Source organism: Alligator mississippiensis, chromosome 1 (genome assembly GCF_030867095.1).
Source record: "Alligator mississippiensis isolate rAllMis1 chromosome 1, rAllMis1, whole genome shotgun sequence".
In the NCBI taxonomy this organism is placed as follows: Eukaryota; Metazoa; Chordata; order Crocodylia; family Alligatoridae; genus Alligator; species Alligator mississippiensis.
In genome coordinates this window covers 63303100-63325320 of record NC_081824.1, presented here as the reverse complement: position 1 = coordinate 63325320, position 22221 = coordinate 63303100, and the positions used below count along the sequence as shown (strand labels likewise).

The 22221-nt window shown below is 40.4% G+C and overlaps 1 protein-coding gene and 1 long non-coding RNA gene across 3 annotated transcripts in view; both read right to left on the bottom strand.

Annotated features, from left to right (window-relative positions):
- Window positions 1-22221, bottom strand: part of KCNQ5 (potassium voltage-gated channel subfamily Q member 5) — a 635336-nt gene that overhangs the window by 428268 nt on the left and 184847 nt on the right. The gene's annotated exons all lie outside the window — the stretch shown is intronic.
- Window positions 1-22221, bottom strand: part of LOC132251447 (uncharacterized) — a 135631-nt gene that overhangs the window by 45727 nt on the left and 67683 nt on the right. For both annotated transcript variants that reach the window (XR_009463521.1, XR_009463522.1), the window contains exon 2: window positions 13529-13694. This is a non-coding gene — a long non-coding RNA (uncharacterized LOC132251447). The remainder of the gene's footprint in view (window positions 1-13528; window positions 13695-22221) is intronic.

Here is a 22221-nt window from a genome sequence, read left to right as displayed (position 1 = left end):
GGGGGGCCATGGGGTGTGTGGGTAGGTGTGGGTGGATTGTGAAGGGACTGTGAAGGGGAGGCTTCTCAGGAGGGGTGGAGCAGCCATTGGGGGCCTGGGGGAGTGGGCAGGGCTGGCAGCGGTGGTCCTCTTCCCCCTCCTTCAGCCCCTACTTTACTGGCGGGCACCTGGGTCCAGCTCCCTGCAGCTGACACGTTGCCTGCTCTGCATAAGCAGGCAATATGCTTCAGCACTGGGGTGAGGGCCAACCATAGAGATGCTCTGGCTTGCTACCAGAGCATCTCTGTGGGGGACCCAGCCTCTGGTTGCCTTCCCCACTTTTTTCCTCTGTGGTTTTTTTTTTTTTTTGAAGCCTGCATATCCAGGGGTCTAATTTTGCCCTGCACTGCAAATTTGTAGCGCGGAGAACAGTTTTTCGTTCCTGCACGTGCCTCTTGCTGCATCTCAAAGGGCTTTGAAACACTGCAAGAGGCATGTGCATGCTCATCTGGACATGCCCATGGAGGTTAGGTAAGGTCCCAGAAAAGGGCAAAAATAGTGCACATCTTGAAAAAGAAAATATGGAGAGAGGAGAGAAGACCCATGGAATTACCAACCAGTCTAACTTTGAAACCTGGATAGGTGCTCCAGCACCTAGAGAATAAGGTGGGAAGTAACAGCTAACAGATTTGTTAAGAACAAGTCATGTCTGATCATCCTGATTTCTTTCTATGACAAAGAGACAGGACTTGTGGATAGGAGGGGAACAATTAATATGATACATCTTAACATTATTAAGGCTTTTGACACTATCTCGTGTGACCTGGAGAAAAAATGGTAGTGTTACATTAGCAAATGTGTAGATGTCACCGAACTAGATGTCATAGCAAGTATATTAAAGACAAGATCTGTATTCAGAATGATCATGACAAACTGGAAAAATGATCAGAAATAAATAGGGTGCAATGCAATGAGAAGTACAAAATGCTTACTTAATATGGAAAAAGACCCAGATACAAAATGCGGAACCACTGGCTAAATTGCTTCACCCCAGTCCAGATCTGAATGTCCCCAGTTTTGCCTTCTGACAACAAGATGGTGGTGATGCAGTTGTTGTACAGCTCCTGGACTAGTTGGAGGTTATAGACTCTATCACTAGAGGTTTTTATGTCCAGGTTATACAAATATGTCTCTGGGATAATTTAGACATAAATGATCCTGTCTTGAGTAGATGGTTGTACTAGATGATGTCCTAAGGCCCATTCAAACCTTATTCCTCTATGGTTTTATGATTCTATGAATGGTTAGATTAAAAAGATCTGCTACAACTAAAGCTATATTGAAAAATACTGTTTAGTATGACATAATCTCATAGGATACCCTGACTGAATTATGTGGAGAATCACAATAGACATTTTCCCCTTGATACTTAGTCTGTGCAATGAAAAGCATTAAAATTCTGTTTTCCTAAACACCATTTAGTCATTAAAGTAAATTGACTATGTAGCTGAATTCACTTTTAATCTGATAGGTTTTACATATATCAGTGAAACTTTAGAGAATTTATGCAAAGATCGCAAAGTGAAAAGAACAAAAGTTAATGAGTTTATTCTTTACATTGAAATATGTTCTTATTTGGCCAGCAGTGATGTTAGTTACATATAGACAGGAGGAAAAGAAATCTCTCCAAAATAATGAGATGAAAAAAAAGTGGTGACTGGATACAGGGTTTGCTCCTCCATGCAGTGTTAGACCAATCACCACATTTTGGTTCAGAAAGAATTTTACCTTTGTGGTGAATTGTGTCTTCTCCTATAGGTGGGGATTGTGGCTCTGTTCCTTGGATTTCTTAAACATATTTTAATAACCCGTGAAGTAACAGGACACTGACTGTCCCCTACTTTAGCTGTGGCAGGTTAAGTTTTGTGACTGGGTTGATTATTTAATTTAAAAAATAGGTCAGACAAGTATTTGTATGGGATAGTCTGAACAGGACTGATCCTGCTTTAGACATTGGGTTGAACTAAATGACCTCCAGAGGTCCCTTCCAGCCCTACTTTTCTATGATTCTGTGATCAATCTGTCAGTTTTGTTCTTCATAGTGTATACGCAGAAGATTGGCATGAATTAGCCAATGTAGGAAAATCCAGAAACAGAAATATCTAAAGTCAGTAAAGTTAAAATAATTTACAGTCAATCTTCCAGCAATAATTTGAGTGCGCCATTACACATGTGCAGCCAATAAGGAAATAATTGTGGAAATGGTGTCAGACAACAAATAAGAGATCAAGCAGAGTCACACTTCAGCTAACACTCTTGTAAATTCGTAAAATGGTTGATAGGTGACCTACATAAACATTACCAGTTATTAGATATGATGCTCAAAAGCCAGCAGTCACAAAGATTCAGTATTGACCCATATATTAGTCCTATTTTTGCTACAGATTAAACACTAACCATGAGTTAATGTAATCTGGAAACAATAATCCTTTCCCCAGATTCATATTTGTTGTCAAAGAGTCAAAAAGTCTACACACTACAAATATTAGAAAATTGTAATTATTTCAGTTCTTCAGTTCTAATTCAGTTCAAATATGTAGTCATTTACATTTTGTCCTAAGAAGTGCTTTTGGTATCAGCCTATTTAGTGACAAATAGAAACTAGTACTGGCTCTTGGTAGATGCATCCTCATCATAATAGTTCCTCAGTTGATTAGCTGTCTTAACAGAAAGTTCAAGGAACTTAAAGAACCTTAGTCAAACCTGGGGGCACACATAGAATGCCCCCAGGCATTATATATTATATATATATATATATATATATATATATATAAACAATAAGATTTACTGAATCTTTAGCAGAAAGAAAAATTCAAATTGTCATAAGGCTTGAAATTATATCCCAAATATCAATTTATCTCAGTTTCACATGCATTTCATATTCACGTGTCTTGCCAGTTTTTTAAAAGGATCTGACAATATGTGACAGCATATACGAGATTAAAAAATAACCTGTTTTAATGGTCTGTCAGTTTCTAGTTCTTTAATCAGTGAATTTCCCAATGTAATTGTGCTCTCAATCTATCATCTTTTTAATTATTCAGAAAGTCAGTACCTCTCCACACATTCTTTAGTCAATGAGATCACAATGCCCTACTCTAGTTTCTTTGCATTTAGAATACAATATATTGAGTCTCACATCAAAGTAAAATTATAGATGCCATACAATTCCTGTGGAAAATCCATAGATATAAAAATATAAAGTAGGATTTTTAAAAAGTATAAAACCTAAATTATTTCTGTGATAACATTTTTTGGTTTTGTTTTTTACTTTAACCACACCCTTGAAAAATTCTTCTCTCTTTTTCCAACTTTTTTTCAAACCTGGTGTCTCCATAATACACTCCGCACATTCTTAAGTATTTGTGACAAGGTTTCCAAGACAATCTATGTATTTTGGTCTTTTTAGCTGTATGATGAAACAAATCACATTTAGGTTAAAGTTTGTCGTTGTCCATCAGAGAAGACGTTTCAAGACCTACAATACAGCCTTTCTTAATAATTCAATGAATGTTTAATGAAGGGATCTTAAGAAAAATTAAAATTGCAATCATAATGTCAAAATTATCTTCCGTGAGAGGGCAACCCTCAGTAAGAAGGAACATTTTAGGGAAATAACTGGGTTATGGGGGCCATAATTCTTTCTATACTCCTTCCTTTTTCCAAAGGACTAGTAATTTGCTGCTAGCTGTATCAGTGAAAAATCATTTTCTGTGACCACTCTTCTGCCAACAGATCTAAAACCTTTACTGAATTCTTGTCACCTACTGCACTAGAAGAGTAGCAGGTAAGCATCAACCATTTTATGTTTGTTCTTCCACTTTGTTACACATCTGCAATCTATTCCAACGTGTCATAAGTAGAACTCTATAATGAAGTTATTTTTAGCACCTTAAAAGGCAGTGAACTGAAATTCATTAATTTCACTTTCTAAATATAATATCTAGAAGCATAACTTTAAACCATTTTCCTCCCCAAACTGAAAGATTTAGTTATGTCTTCTAGCTTTTCCAATGCTTTAGATGTTCATAATAACACTATATTGATGATTTAAGTGAGGTGCTTCAGGCATGAATTCTGAATTGGTTATGGTATCTTATGTTCTAAATGGTTTGAGAGTTGTAACTGCTCTGTGCATGACTTCTTTGCAATGTGTAGTGGAGAATATAAGGCCTGTCAGGACAACTGTTCTAAGTACTTCTTCAGACATCTGGCTGTATTCCCATTTTAATCAAATTAACAGCTGTTCTTCTTGATTCTTTTACTTCTAGATGATCTGCTGAATTATCCTATTTCCAATTTCTCATTCCATTAAAAATAGAAGAGAGAGAGCAACAGAAAAGTCTGTCATTTCAATTTCTGCCTCATCATTGTAAATAAAGTAGAAATAACACCTCAGATTTCTGTTCAATTGTCAATGTACTTTATGGCCTCTGTGAAAACCTACAATTATTTTAAAACCTTTTTAGTGTTTTGCAAGCTTCTTACACTGATAAGAAATAAAATTACTCACTTGAGTAAGGGCTGAAGAATATGGCACTTATTCTTCTAGCATGATCTTATGTATGAGCTAATTGTAGACATTAGACTGAAGTATACATATGAAATTATTTTGTACAGTGCTTGCCTGGTTTACCACCAGGAGCACTTCCAATTTATGACTTACTCTCTTGCATATGATCACAAAGAGTTATACTATATTTTTCAGACCCCTGTTATTTTTAGGTGTGCTGAACATGATTTAACTGACAGTTTGCTGGATTATCATTGTTCTCTTGACAACTCTGAGGTTTATTTTGCTGTACCAGCAAATTTTATCTAGGACAGAATTCAGGCACACTGAAACACAGGGGCAAATTCCCTATTGGTGTAACACAGTGGGTGAATTTAAATCTAGTAACACCAACAGAGAACATGACCCATATTTTTTTAAACCCAGGACTTTAGGAAGTTCAAACTGAAGCATCAGAATTCAGGATGTTATTTCTATTCTTGATTAGACATTGATAGGGTAGTGATAAATATGATTAAGGATACCTAATACTTTCTATGAGATCCTAACTTCAATTGCTGATCAAACTTTAACCATTTGGGCTAAAAAATTCATGCTGGATGTCTGCCTCAGACTGAGGGTTTTTGTTTTGTTGTGTTTTTTTGGGTTTTTTTTTTAAAGTGTGGCCTAAATAATGCAGCTATTTCTAAAAGCAAGGCTAAGGAATGGTACGATCAAAAACACTTCCAAAAATATTTTCTTTGAACAACTCTAAGTCTCCCATGGTCCGGAGTTTGGGATATTATTTTTGTTGTGCACACAAGCACTCAAATTTAGAAAAATGCATAATTAAGGTATTATAGAGGAAAGCAGTAAGGCACTAATGAGGCAACCCTTTGACTTGAATTTGCCTCTTTCACAAAGGAAAGATAATATGACAAGAGATGAGTGTGTGGGGGAGGAAAAAGAAAAATAGGTTCTTGAACCTGTAATTGTAACTCCCACACTGTTTCTTTCAATTGTCTGTAGTAATAATGTTCATGATACGTCATCCTCTTCAAGGCCAACATATCCACACTCTGGGTAAGCTTGCTTTCCATTACAAACAAAACAGCACAATATTTACGTAAGATTTTTTTTAGTGTGGTTTGGACTGCTGGGATTGTAGGTCCAGAAACCATATAGTGTGTTCTGAAACAAAACCAATACTGAATTCATTTATACCTTAAAATTATCCATTATAATTACATAACTGAATTCATTGCTTCAGCAATTATTATCGTGTGTGCAGTCCAATGTTAAGTGCACTCATTGGAAGAGGCAAATAAAATGCAAAATTATAAAATTCATAATTGTTACTAGTATATAACTAACTCATCTGGAAAAACTACCCAGGAATCAACTGTACAGTACAAGTCATCATTTTTCCATAATCAATTTCACCTGTTTGGGAGGGCAGCTGACAGACTCTGTCCTCTCTCTCAAACTGGTCTTAAGTTTATTGCCTGGACCTCATCACCTTTCCCTTGAAGCAGGATTGAAAAGGAACAGGGGACCAAAGAAAGGGCAGCAGTCCCCCCAGGTGGATACTTATTAAGTTGTAATACCTTCAACTGGACTTCCATATCCAAACAGCTCTCTGATATGCTGAGAGGGAGGTGCAAAACAAAAGTCCATCCTGGGAATGGAAAAATTCCAATCACGCTGCCCATAAGAATATGAAAATTAATCCTACTCTGATCCTATAGGTGAGGGTTGCAAGTTGATAGTGAGAGAAGGCCTCACCTACAAGAAACAGGGATATATATGTGTGTGTGTACACAACACAAACACGCACGCATGCACATACACACACACACACACACACGGACTGTCAGACTATTGAAAAATTTGATCATGATTAGTTGCATGATTAAAAAAAATAGTTGCACTAAATTGCAATTTTAATTGCACAGCTAAAAACTCAAAATTATGCAAAATGATGCAGGTACAGTAAAAGCTCCGTTATCTGGCATCTCCCGGGAATGGGGGATGCTGGTTAATCAAATATTCCGGTTAATCAAATGTGCACCGTTTGGTGCACTCCCCTGTGTCAGTGTGCCAGGGGACAGGGAGGGGGACCCCGCACAGGCTGCTTTTTCTCGCGCAGACTGCTTTGCTCTGGGCTATGGGCCAAAATAATGGTGAAGAAAAGCTCAGCTTGCAGCAGCGAAACGGGAAGTCCCCCAGAAGTGGTACTTCCAGTTTTGCTTTTACCGCATCGCTTGGATGCCAGTTAATAGCGTTTTCCAGCTAATAAATTGCTGGTTAACACAGCTTTTACTGTACTTTGTATGGCTGGAGGGTAGGCATGGGGGGGTGTGGGGAGAATTTGTGAAGGTGTGGGGGGCTGTGGAGGTGTGTGTGGGGTTTGGAGCCCAGGGAGGGGGAGTCCCCGCAAAGGGGTCTGGAGCACAGGGAGAGGGAACCTCGCCCTACACCCCCCCCGCCATACCCTGGTAGGATGCAGGATACTATAGATCAGGAGTGAGGGGAAAAAGCAAGGCTGGGGGGCTGTGGCTTGAGAGTGAGGGACAGGGGAAGGGGAAGGGCATATCACTGCTTCCCCAATCATATTACCTGTCCCCCCCCACACACACACACACTTGTGTCCTCTTTTTTGAAACTGGAAATATGGTAACCCTACAGGAATGCAGCCCAGTTGTGTGTAGAGCAACACCCAGCAGATAAGTCTGTGAAGGGGAAGGGAAGGGGGCAGAGGCCCCCATGGTGAGGGAGAGTGTAGGGCAAGGGCAGAGGAAAGGGTAGGGGCAGGGACTGAGGTGAATGGGTCCCCAGGGCTGGGTGGATCATGGAGCTAAAAGGAAACTGTAGGCAGGGTAGTGAGATACCTTGCAGACTAAATTGTTGAGTGAACTTTTATAGGCTACAGCCTACTTTGTCAGATACTATGAGTGGATTTACAGAGAGCAAAGGTACTAAAAGGAAAAGAATAAGGTCATTAAAATACAAAATGTAAGGAATGGGTTACGTAGAGACATGATAGAATCTCCATCCTTGGAGGTTTTTAAGGCCTGGCTTGACAAATCCCTGGCTGGAATGAACTAGTTGGGGATGGCCCTGCTTTGAGCAGGGGGTTGGACTAGATGACCTTCTGAGGTCTCTTCCAATCCTATTTTTCTATGGTTCAATGAAACTCTATTTATAGCATTTGTTGTGATAGGCTGAAGCCTATGAACACTCATGCCTCTCTAATTAGTTAGGCTACAAGGTACCGTACTACCTAGCATTCTGTCTGACTTCAGATTAACATGGATAGCTACCTCTCTCAAAAAATATACAGATGATAAAGTGAAGAGGAACCCAGATGCTGTTTTGCTTCTGCATAATTACAAAATATTTCTCCTTATGCAATTTTTATTATGTATTACTTAGGCTTTTAAAGAAACCAATTATTGGACATGTATTTGTTTATTCATGTAATAAAAAACATTAAAACAAAGGGATGAAAGAAGTAGATTGACTTTCCCCAGGTCAAAGTCTGTGGGTGTACACTGTAGGACTTAGAAAAAAAGCTTTTGGTCATGACAGGATATCCTGCAGGAAGCTTAGCAGTTTTCACTACTTTTGGAGGGCAATTTAAAGCTTAAGCCTCAGCAGCAGAGGACTGGTCTCTCTGGTCTTCTCTCTCTCAAAAAAGCCTTCACTTTACAGCTGTCACCTGTTTATTCCTAATGTTACCAACATTCCATCAATGGTTTCCTTCATTTTTATCATTTACATTTTTTTGTAAACAAGACATATGCTTTGAACAAGAAATAATGAAAGGATAATATACAGTGATACTCATGCTAAAGGAAAAAAGATACATATTATTCTAAATTTCTAAAAATTCTACAGAATTTTTTTTTGCGGGGGGAGGGGGAGGATTTCATTTTGTGATTTATCTATTCACAGCATTCCACATTAGTGGACATTTCTGAGAGGCACAAGAGTACCTCTATCAGATGTTGCCAGCACAGACCCTGAATAGTTTCATCTCCTGGCTGCATTTGTCCTACCTTGCCCTCAGTTTTAAGACTCCAATAGCCAGCTCTAGCTCTACACATTTGGAGTAAAACTTGCTGATGGTTTTTATTTTATTTCTGAGTATTCTTTATTAAACTTTATTCAGCCTCATAATCAATAATGAAACATAAGCCTGCTCTTACACTTTCCTGAAGAGTTCACTAGAAGAACAGCAGAGTTTCCTATACAGGCAGTCCTCAGGCTTACGATGCAATCGGTTCCTGAAAATCCGCGTCTTAAGTTGAAACGTTGTAACTAGGAGCCAATTTTCCCATTGGAGCAGTGTTACAAATGGGGGGTTGGTTCCTTTATGAAGGTCGATACTGTGTGCAGCTGGTAAGTGGTAGAAGGGGAAAGGAAAGGGAAAGGGTAAAGGGTGTGCAAGGGGTGGGGCATATCAAAACACCCTCTGTGGCGAGGGAAGGACTGGGGCTGGGACAAGTGCTGCCCAGCCAGAGCTGGGCAGGTCCAGGGGGGGCCAGCAGTGGCTCCTGTCACTGTGCGCTGCTCCCATCACTGCACGCTGCTCATCTGGCAGCTTGACCGGCAGCCAGCGGCGCTGGTCTGGGAGGGCATAGGGGAGTGTGTGCTCCCGGATCTGTGTGGGCTGGGCCAGGTGGGGCTGGGGCTGCACTCTGGGTGGGCAGCGAGGCTATGGTGAATTTTGAGGTGCCTGCAGCCCCCACATTTTCAGGTGGTTGCAGCCCTATGCTCCACCACCCACCCCACCCAGATCCAGGGGCAACCCCCCATGCTCTCCCGCTGCTTGCCCAGGCAGGGTGGGATGGGCATGGAGTGGAGCCACTGTGCTGCCTCTGGACAAGTGGCACGCAGCAGCAGGAGCCGCCCACCCATCCCCACACCCCCTAAATGAGCCATGGCTTTGAGGGCATGGGGGGGGGATGTGCCTCCAGATTGGGGTGGGTTGAGTGGCAGAGCGGGGACTATGAGGGGGCTGCAGCCACCCGAAAATTCACTGTAGCCCCTGTCGCCCACCTGGAGTGCAGCCCAGTCCAGCCCTGGCCCCACCCACCCCACCTCATGCAGATCCAGGGGTACACGCCCCCCCATGACCTCCTGGACCAGCAGCAGGAGCAGCGGTGAGAACTGCCAGTTAAGCCACCAAAGAAGCAGCCTGCTATACCCACTTGGCCCCGGCTGGGCAGTGCTTGCCCCAGCCCCTTCCTCAATGGAAGGGGTGTTGATCTGCCTCTATGCCTATTCCCTTCCCTCTCCCCTTCCACCACTTACCAGCTCCATGCAGTATCAATCGTCATGAAGGTGAAACCCACATCAGAACATTGAAATGGGGTGTCGATTTATAAACGTCATAAGTGATGTTCATTGTAACTTGAAAAGTCGTAAGTCAAAGACTGCCTGTATCATTACAATATCTAATCTAGATAATCTAATCTAATATCTAATAGTCTTGAGCTGAAAATAAAGGTCAAGCAAACAGACATCCATACCCCTTGTTGAGCCACAAGTACCCAAAATTGAATATACGATACAAATTGGTGTTACGTTCATGCAGTGGATATTTCTTTGCTTTATGTCGGGAGAGTGTGGGCAGCCCAGAGCTCTCCAACCACCCGAGACAGGTGCCTCTGAGGCTTCAGGGGCCCAATTCTGTGCACCCCAGGAATTCTCTTGCTGGAGTTTTCCTAAAGCATGCAGGATCAGGCCTCTGAAGCCCTAGGAATGCTCAGCTGCCTTCCCCACGTGCAGAGGTGCACCCCAGGGATTCCCCCAAAAGGACAGTCCCAAGCATGTATATTGCTCTGACTTGTGGTGCACATATGAAAATGCGGAAACCTCAGACAGGTATTTCTGGAACTTCAGGAGTCTCTGTTTGCAGAGGCGTATCCTAGAAATTGTTTGTCAGGAGATACATTGAGAGTGTGTATCATGTCACCATGCACCAACTTGGGGCATGCCTCTGGAAATGAGGGAACCCCAGGGTTTCCACATTTGCAGAGATGCACCACAAGTCAGTTACTCTGTTGCAGTTGTCCTGTAGGATCTCAACCTTGAAGGCCAGCTAGTGGCCAGGGCCCAACCCTATGGAATGAAAGGCAATGTATGTGTCACCCAGTGAAGTGGATCAGATGTGCCAGGGCACATCTCAGCACAGCTGATCCTACTCCAAGGATGACATCTATTTATAGCCTTGCACAGCACAATAATGGTATTAAGATAAGAGATTATAACTGAAAAGTGAAACTTGAGGGATTTGAAAAAGTTTTGCAGTGGAGGCAGGAATCATGAGAGAAGAAAGAAGAATACAATCCATTCTGCATTAAAAAAGAATATTTGAAGAAACTTGAATGTGAAGGAGGAGCTTGGAAATGTGAAGGAGAAGTTTTTAAGTTCAAGGTGAAAATTCTCTCTGTTATCATCCATGAAATGGGTAAGACCTGGAAGAAAGAGCTCCAGGCTTACTGGAGAAACTTGATAAAGATCCACCACAAAAAGAGTATTACCAACAAGCAGAGAACCTGCATGGAATGGAAAAAACCCCAGAACTGATCAGACAGGAAGATTACTTTTTAGGCTAGGGACAGACATCACACATAAACCAGTATAAGGGATCAGAAACCAGGTCAAATCTGTAACACAACAGAAGTTCAGTGCACATAAGCCATTTTCAAAGTGGTCAAAACTGATTTAAGATAAACCTGGATGGATGTAGTATCAGACTTAACAGATTTAGGTTAAATTGGTTTATTCAGTTTCTGTTCCAGATCCCCTCCAGATTCAAGTGAACTCACAGTCCCCCAGCATCCCAGGATGCTTTCCACTCCCCCTTCCTCCTACTCTCTCCCCTCTGCAAACCCAGGCTAGCCTTGGCCCAAGTTGTCTACTCCAGCCAAGCAAGGAGGTGTGCTCTAGCACCCCTGGCTTCTGGGCTGGGCCACTGCAGGCATATATATATATATATATATATATATATATATATATTTGCATTTCTGGAATCAAAAGTGAATGTCTGCTCACTTGCTTATACATTCAATCTACATAGCTTAGACTAACATGCAAAGATTAAATCGATTCAGCTTTGGGCTTTTTGACTGTTTGTACTTAGCTTTAGAGATCAAAAAGTGTAAAGGTAAGTGAGAATTGCCAAAAATCAAACCAAGTTAGATCTTGGAAAGAAAAACAAAACTGCAGAACATTCCAATTAAACATAAGGTTCTTGAGCCATATAAATAAGAATTTCTTAGGGTGATATCACCTATTGGATCAACTACAGAGTTGAGAATGTGTTAAACAAGGTTTGCAGGGGTTTAGGTTGTAAACAAGGTTTTGAATGCAAGGCTAAGAAATCCTTGCCTCTTACATAATTTGTAGACCTTCAAAACTACAGCATCACTCTAACACTATATAAGTCTGGAAATTGCCATACCTGACATAGAAGCAAAAAAACCAAAAGATGTTTGTGTGTCATGTCAGGGAGACTGAATAATTTCCATTGAGGCTAATGAAACTACTGGCACAAGAAATCAGAGGTCCAATATAGCAAAGACTTGTAATAAGAACAGAAGTGCCATACCAATGGTCCAACTAGCATAGTCTCCAACAGTAGAATGATAGAAATGGATGCTGTAGAGCAGTGTTTCCCAACCTTTTCCTGCCCAGGGGACATTTACATTAATACATTTTTTTCCGCAGCACACCTGTTAAGGCATTCCCCATCCTTATACCTATTGTAGCTCATTGCCATGGCAAAAATCCGCAGTACCCCTGTTCATTTCTGACAGTGCACTCTTGTGCCGCAGCACACTGGTTGGGAAACACTGCCATAGAGGGAGAGCATTGAACTGGATATCTGTTTAATATCCCCCCTGGCATTCACTATTATTGGTTTTTAGAGATGCCAAAGGAAACATCTCCAACCATTCTGGGAGTATGATAAATAGCTTTATACTAAAGTTTAAGTTTATGAAGAGAATTATATGCCATGACCTACAGTAATAGGGGACTGCACTCTATGATGCAGGAGTGGAGCTGTGTGAATAATGGTTAGGTAGTTAACCCAAAGTCAACTTGAAAAATATTCTGTTTGGGTACAATCCAAAATGGAAAGGTAGGAGCCTCTTTTGATGAAATGAAAAAGTTTTGTTCAGACCAGTGAAGAAATGGGGTATTTTATATCTAATGTTTTAGGTTATCTTATTGCCCATTCATTTTCCTTTTTCTAAAGGTTTAACTTAATTTCACAATAAGACATCATTTTAAAATTAAAAAAACAAAACATTTCACATAGAAAAATGTACAAGTGAAATGTTTAATTTTTTTTCTGAAGCCCACCCCTTCCCCACCCAATCCCCCTGGATTTTGTGACTGAACCTATTCATAAAATTGGACCTAAATTCATACATTGTTTTAGACCTACTGAAACTGCATTTTTTTAAAAATATTCTTTTGGTAAAATAATTTTAAATACCTCTAGATCTACCTGGAGGTTTTCCAAGTCTTATATCACAATATTTGTAATTACCGCCCCAATCTTTATTAAGTCAAACTTTGAGAAAAAGATTAAAAGAAAAACGGACAAGGCAAAAGAAAACTTGTATAGTCCTCATAAATGAACAGTACTATTTTCTCCAGAGAAATTTGAAGTCCTAAAAATGTTATTTTTTTTAATAATAATAAAGCAAACAACCCCCCCCCTTACAAATAGCACAACATGCAGCAGAATATGTTTAAACAAAAACTGAGTTCCTGCTTGCTGAAAGCTTTCAGTGGGAATTCTAGCTGCATTAGCTTTGGCTGAGACTGAGGGCTATTTCTGGAGGATTTAAAAATTCCAAAGTTTCTCATTACATATGTGCCATCTTATTTATTAATAGAGAAAAAAAGAAAGTAATAGTGACTTATGCTCATCTTTAATTTAACCAACCATATTTACTTGCATAGCACACTCACCTCTTGCTGCAAAATTAGCCTTCCAAAATTGGGGTCTGTGTTTTAAGCAGGGAGGTTGATTTTCTGCCCAGAATGGAAGTACGGAGATGTTGTAAGAGGGTTGCTGCTTCTTTTTCTTTTTTCACCCAAGATTCAAACCAACTGCCTGGCATCAGCAGTAGCATTTCTATTCAAGTAGAGTAGATGAAGTCAATTGACTTAATGGCTCATTATAATCTACATGACTTCTACTAATTGCTTTGCACTCCACAGGTTTAATGACCATCTCCCTTTTTTGATGGTCTTGATGTTTCATTAATCAGCTATCCTTTCTTCAGCAGTGTTGCTGTCTGTTAGCCTCCTGGTCTCTCTTCTCTTATTTCACAAGCCTGCAACTGTTTTTAGCTCTTTTCAAAATGCTAGATCTGCCCTAGAGTCCAGTCTTCACCTGAACTTGGCTCCAGCCAAGAGCTGCTGACAATTCAGATGTGAAAGGGTTAAACTATAGCTTTTTTTTTTTTTTTTTGCTTGAGCAGGGAAGGAAGATGAGTGATCTGAAGATTAGGCTATATCTCTGCTCTATGAGACCAGAAGTCAGGAAAAACCTTTTTTCTTTATTCTGCCTTCCCAAAACCAAGGTGTGTGTCTTTATTGGAGCTGTGGGGTATGCAAGAAAATACAGTATTAAACCATCCAGGAAGAACACACACCAACTGCTGAAGCTTCCTTAGCCTGACAAAGGGTTTTTGAACCCAAAAGCTTGCTTAATAACTATTCTCCAACCATTTGGGTTGGTCTAATAAAAGATATCAAATTCACCCAAGGAACCTTGTCTGCCAGTATTAAACCAAACTTTTATGTAGTGATCCAAGCAGCGGGTGGCAGTTATCGTTAGAGAGTTCTTCCAGGTGCTAGACTTTACACTTCACTGGAATGGGATCTATACTGATACAATATCTCTTCCTAACAATTCTTCCAGATCACAGTAGAGAACCATAGATCTAGTTCAGTTGGTTGAGCTGTAGCAATATGTTTAATAGATGGATTTATTCCAAATTACTGGCAACAATGCCCTTTCAGGGCCAAATTTTCTAGATGATCTCAACTTACTTTTTAAACTTGACATTGCAAGTGTGTAAACTGCAACTTGGTGTAAGTAGAAGAAACTATGCCAAGAATTAAAGAAATATGGGTAGCTGAAGATGTGCACACATATATTTAGGTTCCAGTGAGTGCAAAACTAATGGGATACCTTCAGAAGCAATTCCTGAAAACATGGTTCTCAACTATCAGGAATGTATTTACTGTTGGAACAAACTCCCTTCTTGCTTTCTCAAGAAGTAACTGTCAAGTGAGATATTTTAAAAAGTGGGCATTTTAAAAGCAATGGGTTGCACATATCACCATAATGTCAGCTATCAAACTTTATACTGGCAACTATCGATTGTTCTGAAAGTGTCTGAATCAATTTATTTTGGTGATATAAAGAAGTAAACTGTCTCCATTCCAAAGAATTTAAATCAGGGGTCAGGAAACTACAGCCTGCAGGCTACATCTGGCCTACAAAGGGATATAGCCATTTTACTAAGGGTGTGCCGATTCCCAGTTGTTTGATTTGGATTGTAGTTTACTAATGATACACTGATCTCCTCTGGCCACTCCAGCCAGATGCTCCAGCCTGGGTGGAAGGCTGGTCTTTCGCCCAGGCTGCATGGGGAAGTCTGCACATGCAGCCCAGAGCTGGCTGAGAACTGCCTGAAACAGGACAGTCCTCAGCCATCTCTGGGCTGCATGTGCAGACTTCCCTGCACAGCCCAGGGTTGGCCAGGAACTGTCCCAGTTTGGGGCAGGTTCCAGCCAGCTCCAGGCTGGGTGGGAAACTCTCCCCATGCAGAGAGCTCCTGGCCCCTGCTTTGCAATTGCAGAGTGGGGTCTGGGAGGTCCCTGCCCAGGCTCCAGTGGTAGAGCCTGCCCTGGCACCAAGCAAGCTCCAGGGACAGGGAGCAATTTCCTACCCCCTGGTCCAGGGAATAAATTTGCTCCCGGCCAGCCACCTACACATGGTTTACTCTACAGTAATTACTCAGCAGTTAATTTGTTACTTGCATCTGCAGGTAGCAAGTTAACCACCAAGTAGAGCAAATTGCCGTATAGTAAAGGTCTGCACATGTAGATGGTGATGTTTACTAGGAAGCAATTTGCTCTACTGTGCAGTAAAGCATCTCATGTAGACGCATCCACTGAAAATGAAACAAGATTCTCAATCTGATCCCTACTTCTGATGAATTATTTTGATATTCATATCAAAGTTCTGGGGTACCATATCCTAGCACACAGTGCATTCTCTACAGTTTATGATTCCTATAACAAGCATATTGAGTTGATTTAGTGCTAGTAAGCAATATATTTTATGGACATATTTTTTTCAGTGATTTCAAAGCTACTATCATAAAACATGGCAGTTTTAAAGGCAGCTGACTGACAGACAGACAGACAGACATATTCATATGTCAGCACCTTGAAATATAAGCACAATGCAAAAGCTTAAGAAAAATACCATAATTTTACCATATTAATTATTACCAATCCTCTGTGTGCATGTTATTTATATACACGCACACATGTGTGTGCACACACACACACGTGGGAGTGGTAATATGGTAAAATTATTGGGGGGGGTGTTCACCTTCTGCCTTGTGCTTATATTTCAAAATGCTGACAAAAGAATAGTATTTATGTTGGATCAGAATTGCAGTTGGTATGTTGGGAGGATAAACTACAAGGGCTATATTTTATTGCATCCACATGGTCCCAAGCAGGACATGTACCTTGTTTTCACAAGGCAGAATATTAAAAAGCAGCATTCCAGAATCGTGGCTGACTGTGTAACAAAAAGTAAGCCCACCTAGAAACATTTAGCATCCAGGAAGTCTGGATGAGGTAGCAGGAACTCAATGGTCTGCGAGGACAGCCACAAGGCTAGGCCTCAGACCCTGATATTTCTTTACTGTAAATAATTTTTTATATAAGTTCCTGTAAATAATACTGTTTTCACAGCACAAGTTTCTGCAAAATACCACAGACTGCATATATCACTCGTTTGCAGCTTCACACACAAGCTACAGTACTCAGGCAATAGCTACTACACATTCCTTTGGAGCTGTGAGAGGGTTAACACTGGACTCTAGTCCTTTTGCTTCCTGGCCCAAAGACAAGAGGGAGTCATTTTGGGAGCAATTAAAGCATAGTATCTGCATGCTTCTTTTCCTTGATGCTTGTATTTCAGCAAAGAAAAATCAGCTTTTCAAGTTAAGACATGCATCTTAATTTTGGATAGCTAATTTTTGGGGGAAAACTGTGTATTCAAATCAGCAGGCCAGCAGAACTTGCACCCAAGAGTCCTGAAAGAATTGGACGAAACCATCTCTGACCCATTGATGTTCATTTTTAATAAGTCTTGGAATGCCATGGCAATATCAGAAGACTAGAAGAGCGCTATGTTGGCTGATAGTCAAAAATGTCAAGTGCGATGATCCAGGTGCATACAGGTCAGAAAGCCTAACATAAATCTCATGCATAAAAACAGAAAAGCTTATATTAGACTTATACTTGATAAAGAATTAGGAGAATTAGGATAAGATTAATATGAATCAGAATAGTTTTATATAAACTGGGCATTGTCAAACATGTCAGGTTTATGAAATATGTTGATTAATCTAATTATAGATATGTTTTGTTGTTTTTAATATCTTGCACTGTATTTCTATTTTCTATTTTTAATAAGCTGTTTTTATTTTTATACTTTATTGATTACAATAGGAAAATACCAAATACAAATTCATTACTAATGCAAAAATCTATTAACAATTAGAACACCTGCACACTACTAGTTAGATTACCAGTTGAGAAACCCAAGTACTAAGAAGCAAATCATTAAAGACTAATTAGAATACCATTACCGTTCAAACTACCAATTAGCATACCAATTAGTAACATATGAAATATTAACATTAATTAATTTGAGCAGAAGTATTATATTTATAATATCAAAGGAAATATTTTCAGTTATATCATATCATATGATGTCAATGACATATAAGGTTTTGTCTATGAGATTACGATATACTTTTTATATTTACATTAAATATTTTGACATGCAAGCATCTCAAAAATCATTAAAATCACGATGAAACTAAATTTGACTATATATAAAAGAAACTTTTCACTTTACTGAAACAAAATATTTTGATAAAATCAAAATATATTTTTAGTTTTCTTTTTCTAAAATGAAACTTTTGATATCATTCTTTGGCAGATTTGTAACTTCATGTTTTGCTCTAATTTAAGACTGAAAACTATTAGCATTTCAGAATGTTGTGTAGAATAGAAATTCTTGTTGCAACCAACTCCAGGATAAAGAGAGAAGTAGTGAGCAGGAGTAGGAAAACTTGCCTCTGTAGGAGGCAAGGATGAACCAAATACAGAAATACCGTGTACTGATCTAATATTCAGATTTTTAAAACAAACATAAAAATACGGGGGTAGAAAAGAGCCACATAAGGGATGGAAAGAATGGTTCACAGTGACAGTATTAAAGAACTCAATCTGTTAAATTTATCAAAAGAAAAAAAAACAAGATTGAGAGGCAAAACAATTGTAGCTTATCTTCATGGGAACAAAATGGTGGACACCAAAGCACTCTTTAATTTAACAGAGAAAGGTGTAGCAAGAATCAGTATCTGGACTCTGCACAAATTTATAACAAGAAGTGTGATTAACCACTGGAATATACCACAAGGGGAAGAGGTAGATTTTCCATCTCTCAGTGTCCTAGGCACCTTTGCTTGGTATTATTTATTTGAAGGCATGGATGTTTACCTATAAGGAGGAAGGGCCCTTCCCCCCATAAGCAGCAGGAGAGAATATTATTTGAGGGGGCTGGGCAGTGCAGGGTGCATCCACCGGACCCCTACCCCTCCCTCCTGCAGGGCCATTGCAGGGGCTGGCGTGAGCTGGTACTGTATGCATGGCAGGAGTGGAGCATGCTTCAGAGGCACTGGGCCTAGCACTGCAGTAGCAGAGGCTTGGTGGTGGTGCTGTCACCAGTCGCCCCAAAATTAATTTGGTGGGGGCTAAGTCCTGTTAGCCCCAGCCTTCTACCACCTATGCTTCCCCCACTCGGGTTAAGGACAATAATATGTTCATATGTGTCTTCCTAAAGGGGTTAATGTAATATAAGCTTAATTTAAAAAATCATTTGTCTTTCACATTACACTTATACTTCTGTATTTACAAATAAATATTGCTTCCAACCAAGTCTTTCCTTAAGTGTCAGAGATTTATATTCACTCTATGCAGCCATGTCTTGTTATCCCTACAGGACACATTTTTTTCATACCGTTTCTTGCTCAGTGGGTTGAGTTATATATTACCACTTATGTTTCTTTCCTATGAGTAAGCCTAACTCAGTTATATTTTTAACAACCAATATAAAGCAAACCTTTTGTTTTACCATACTATTATCATTCATTAGTTTCTATTTTTACATGAATCAGTCTAAAGTGTTTTACTGTGCAGCGTTTGAAATGGATAATACCTCAAGAGAAAATTAAGGTGTTCTAAAGGAGACTCCTGCTCCTTAGAATTAGGACACCTAATTGTCTGTCTGATGCTTGTTCCCCAGTGAATCCCTTCGTTTCTCTTTGGGCAGTTGCAGTTTGCAGGCCAGACAATTCAGTTCCCTTACAGTTTGGAATCATTCTTCCAATAGGACAAGTGTCAACATCACATTATTCCTTCTCTCTCAGGCAGGCCATTATTCTCAGGCATGAGAGAGAAATGCTGTACCTACACATGTGCTATTATAGGACTGTGCAAAACAGCACCATTTTATTTTGATGTCTATTTTGCTGTTTCGAAGGGACAGTGTTTCATTTAATTGTTTTGTTTCAAAGCACTGTTCCGTTCAGTTTAGTCAAAACTGTTTTGCTGTTTCAACACGTTTTGATGTTTTGTCCATAGGCTATAAGGGGAATCATGAAAATGCCTAAAACTTTGTTATTTCTCGCTTGATTTGGATGAAAATAGCAGGTATGGAAGCCCCTTTTGAGGGCATAAAGCCTGCCATATTTAAAGGAGATAGGTGCAGAGGTTTCCGGATATGTGCGCCAGATGGCTGCCGCTGCCACCTGGGACCGGTGCTGAGCGCAGCCCATGCCCAGCGCCATGAAGGTTGCTGCTGCCATTGGCCTCAGGCAGCAGCGGCAGTCTTCTGTCATGCCGCACACAGATCTCGGGGCCCGCATTGCTGGAAGGAGTCCAGCAGTGCTGGGAGGGCAGGCTGACTTTTGTGGGGCTGGCAGAGCCACTCAGAGCACAGCCCTGGCTCTCCCTGCCTCTCACTGCCAGGCTGCGCTCCAACTGGCTCCGCCAGCCCCATGGAGCTCAGCCCGGTGGTGGGAGGCGGAGCACAGCCCTGGCTCTCCCCCGCCTCCCACCACCAGGATGTGTTCCGAGTGGCTCCACCAGCCCCGTAGAGCTCAGCCCAGTGGCGAGAGGTGGGGGAGAGCCAGGGCTGTGCTCCATCTCCCGCCACTAGGCTGAGCTCCATGGGGCTGGTGGCACTATTTGGAGCACAGCCCTGGCTCTCAACCCACCTCCTACCACCAGGCTGCTTCGAAATGTTAAATGTTTCAAAACTTTTGAAATGTTTCAAGTGCCTTCATTTGATTTTGAAGTTGTTTTGAAGCTTTTTATTTCATTTCAATTTTGCTGTTTTGAGCTTGCAACGTGTCAAAACAGCTTTGAAATGAAACACTTGGCAAAATTTCGCACAGCCCTAGTGCTTAACTGCAGGGTAGATTAATTAGCTGTGGAGTAAAGTGTCACCATCTGTGTGTGTGCAATGCTATTAGGCCACAGTATACCCAATTCAAGCTGCTGTAAGATAGTACTGTCAGGGACAGAACTATCTTATGGTGGTATAATTAACTGTGATTAAACGCACGTTTAGATGCTGACCAGTAGGTGTAAATTGCACCTAGTCAGCCCAGCAGGCAGGGGCCCAAACTTCTGCCTGCTGCCTAGCCACATAGCTCCACACTTTCAGCACCCTCATGCCTCAAGTCAGTGCCTCCACCACCGAACGCCACCACTTGGAGCCTGGGGTTGACCCACCCCCCATGCTTGCTGCCAACTTGGGCCTGTTCTGCCCTGGCTCAAATTGCTGCCATCCTGGGAGCACATGTAGATGCTACATCCAGGTGTAGTTTACTCTGGCTCAAACTGCTTCGGAGTATATTGCTTCAAATCACTTACACGTATAGATGTACCCAGAGAGAGACTCCTTTTTTGTAATTTTCCTTGTAGCTTCTGTCTTCCTCTTGCCTATTCCTTCTAGCTAGAGAATCATCTCTCCTGACATTGTGGCAAGTATTTACATGTACCAAGCTATTAATACCATTATGCTCTTCAAAGTGTCAGGTCTATGCAGCCCATCATAAAGCTTTATGTTCTAATTCACAGAAAAGAAGAAGAAGAATATTCAGTGGCTTGGGTGCAAGCTAAGGATTTCAAAGACCTATAACTAAGTTCCTGCTCTGCCAAAAATTTCTTCTCTGACTTGAGGCAAGTCTGTACAATAGGTAACTTCCCTAGTTCACAGTGGGTATGAGTTTACATATATTAAATGGTTATAAGGCTGTTTTTTAATTAACCCTGCAATGAAATCTATTTGAAAGGACTTTTCTTCTTGGCAAAACTGAGGCTTGGGTCTAAAGTTCATTGGATCTGTGGACTTTGACCAATGCTTGTGAATACCCTGTAAACAGGGACTGAGGTTATCTCAAGATAGAAAAAGTTTCCTCACAAATAGCTTTCTTCTTCCCCAAAAATGTTGGTTGGGAAGGAAGGAGGCATAAAAGATTTCACTGAAGAAGTAGTGAGGGTTCATTGTCAGGACAGTGTATGGGGTAAGCACAGAGGGTGTTAAAGGAGGTCCTTTCAGAAGCTTGAATTCAGCAAACTGAAATTTTCATGCAATCTTGTGACCCCAGAAAAGATCTCTGGGCTGTTGATGTTAATTTTTAATAAATATTGGAAACTGGGGAGGTTCCAGAAAACTGGAAGAAAGCCAAAGAGTATAAACAGGATGATGGGTAATTACAGATGTCAAATAAATACCAGCAATTGATGGTATATCTGTTCGTGATCCTGAAAAGATGACTTCTTAGCCCAATGTTAGTCTTTCTTTTTATCCAAAGTTCTAGAAGAGAATTATGTCATACAACACAACATATTTGGCTTGATGAAGAAATTAAGCTTTAACTGTATGGCCTCCATTTTGAAAGATAAGCATAACAGCCATTTCTGACTTTAAAATCTTTGAATGTATAAGAACAAAGCAAATTCACTTCCAGACATGGGAAACAATAAGATTCTCCTTGTGAACCTATTGGTGAACCAAACTGTGCAGGATTAAGAGTCTTGTTTACATCCAGGAGCAAAGAAAGAATGGAATCCTTAAGTAGCTAATATAGTAGCATTTTATTACCCAAAGTACTATGATGAAATGGCATTTTAATTCACTTCAAGTTACTAGACCTGTTCTTAAAAAATAATTTCAACATATTTTGCAGTAATTTTGACTAGATAGCTCTATATCATTTTTGAAGTTTAGGGCAACATCCAAAATAGTGTTATGGTTTATAAGCACA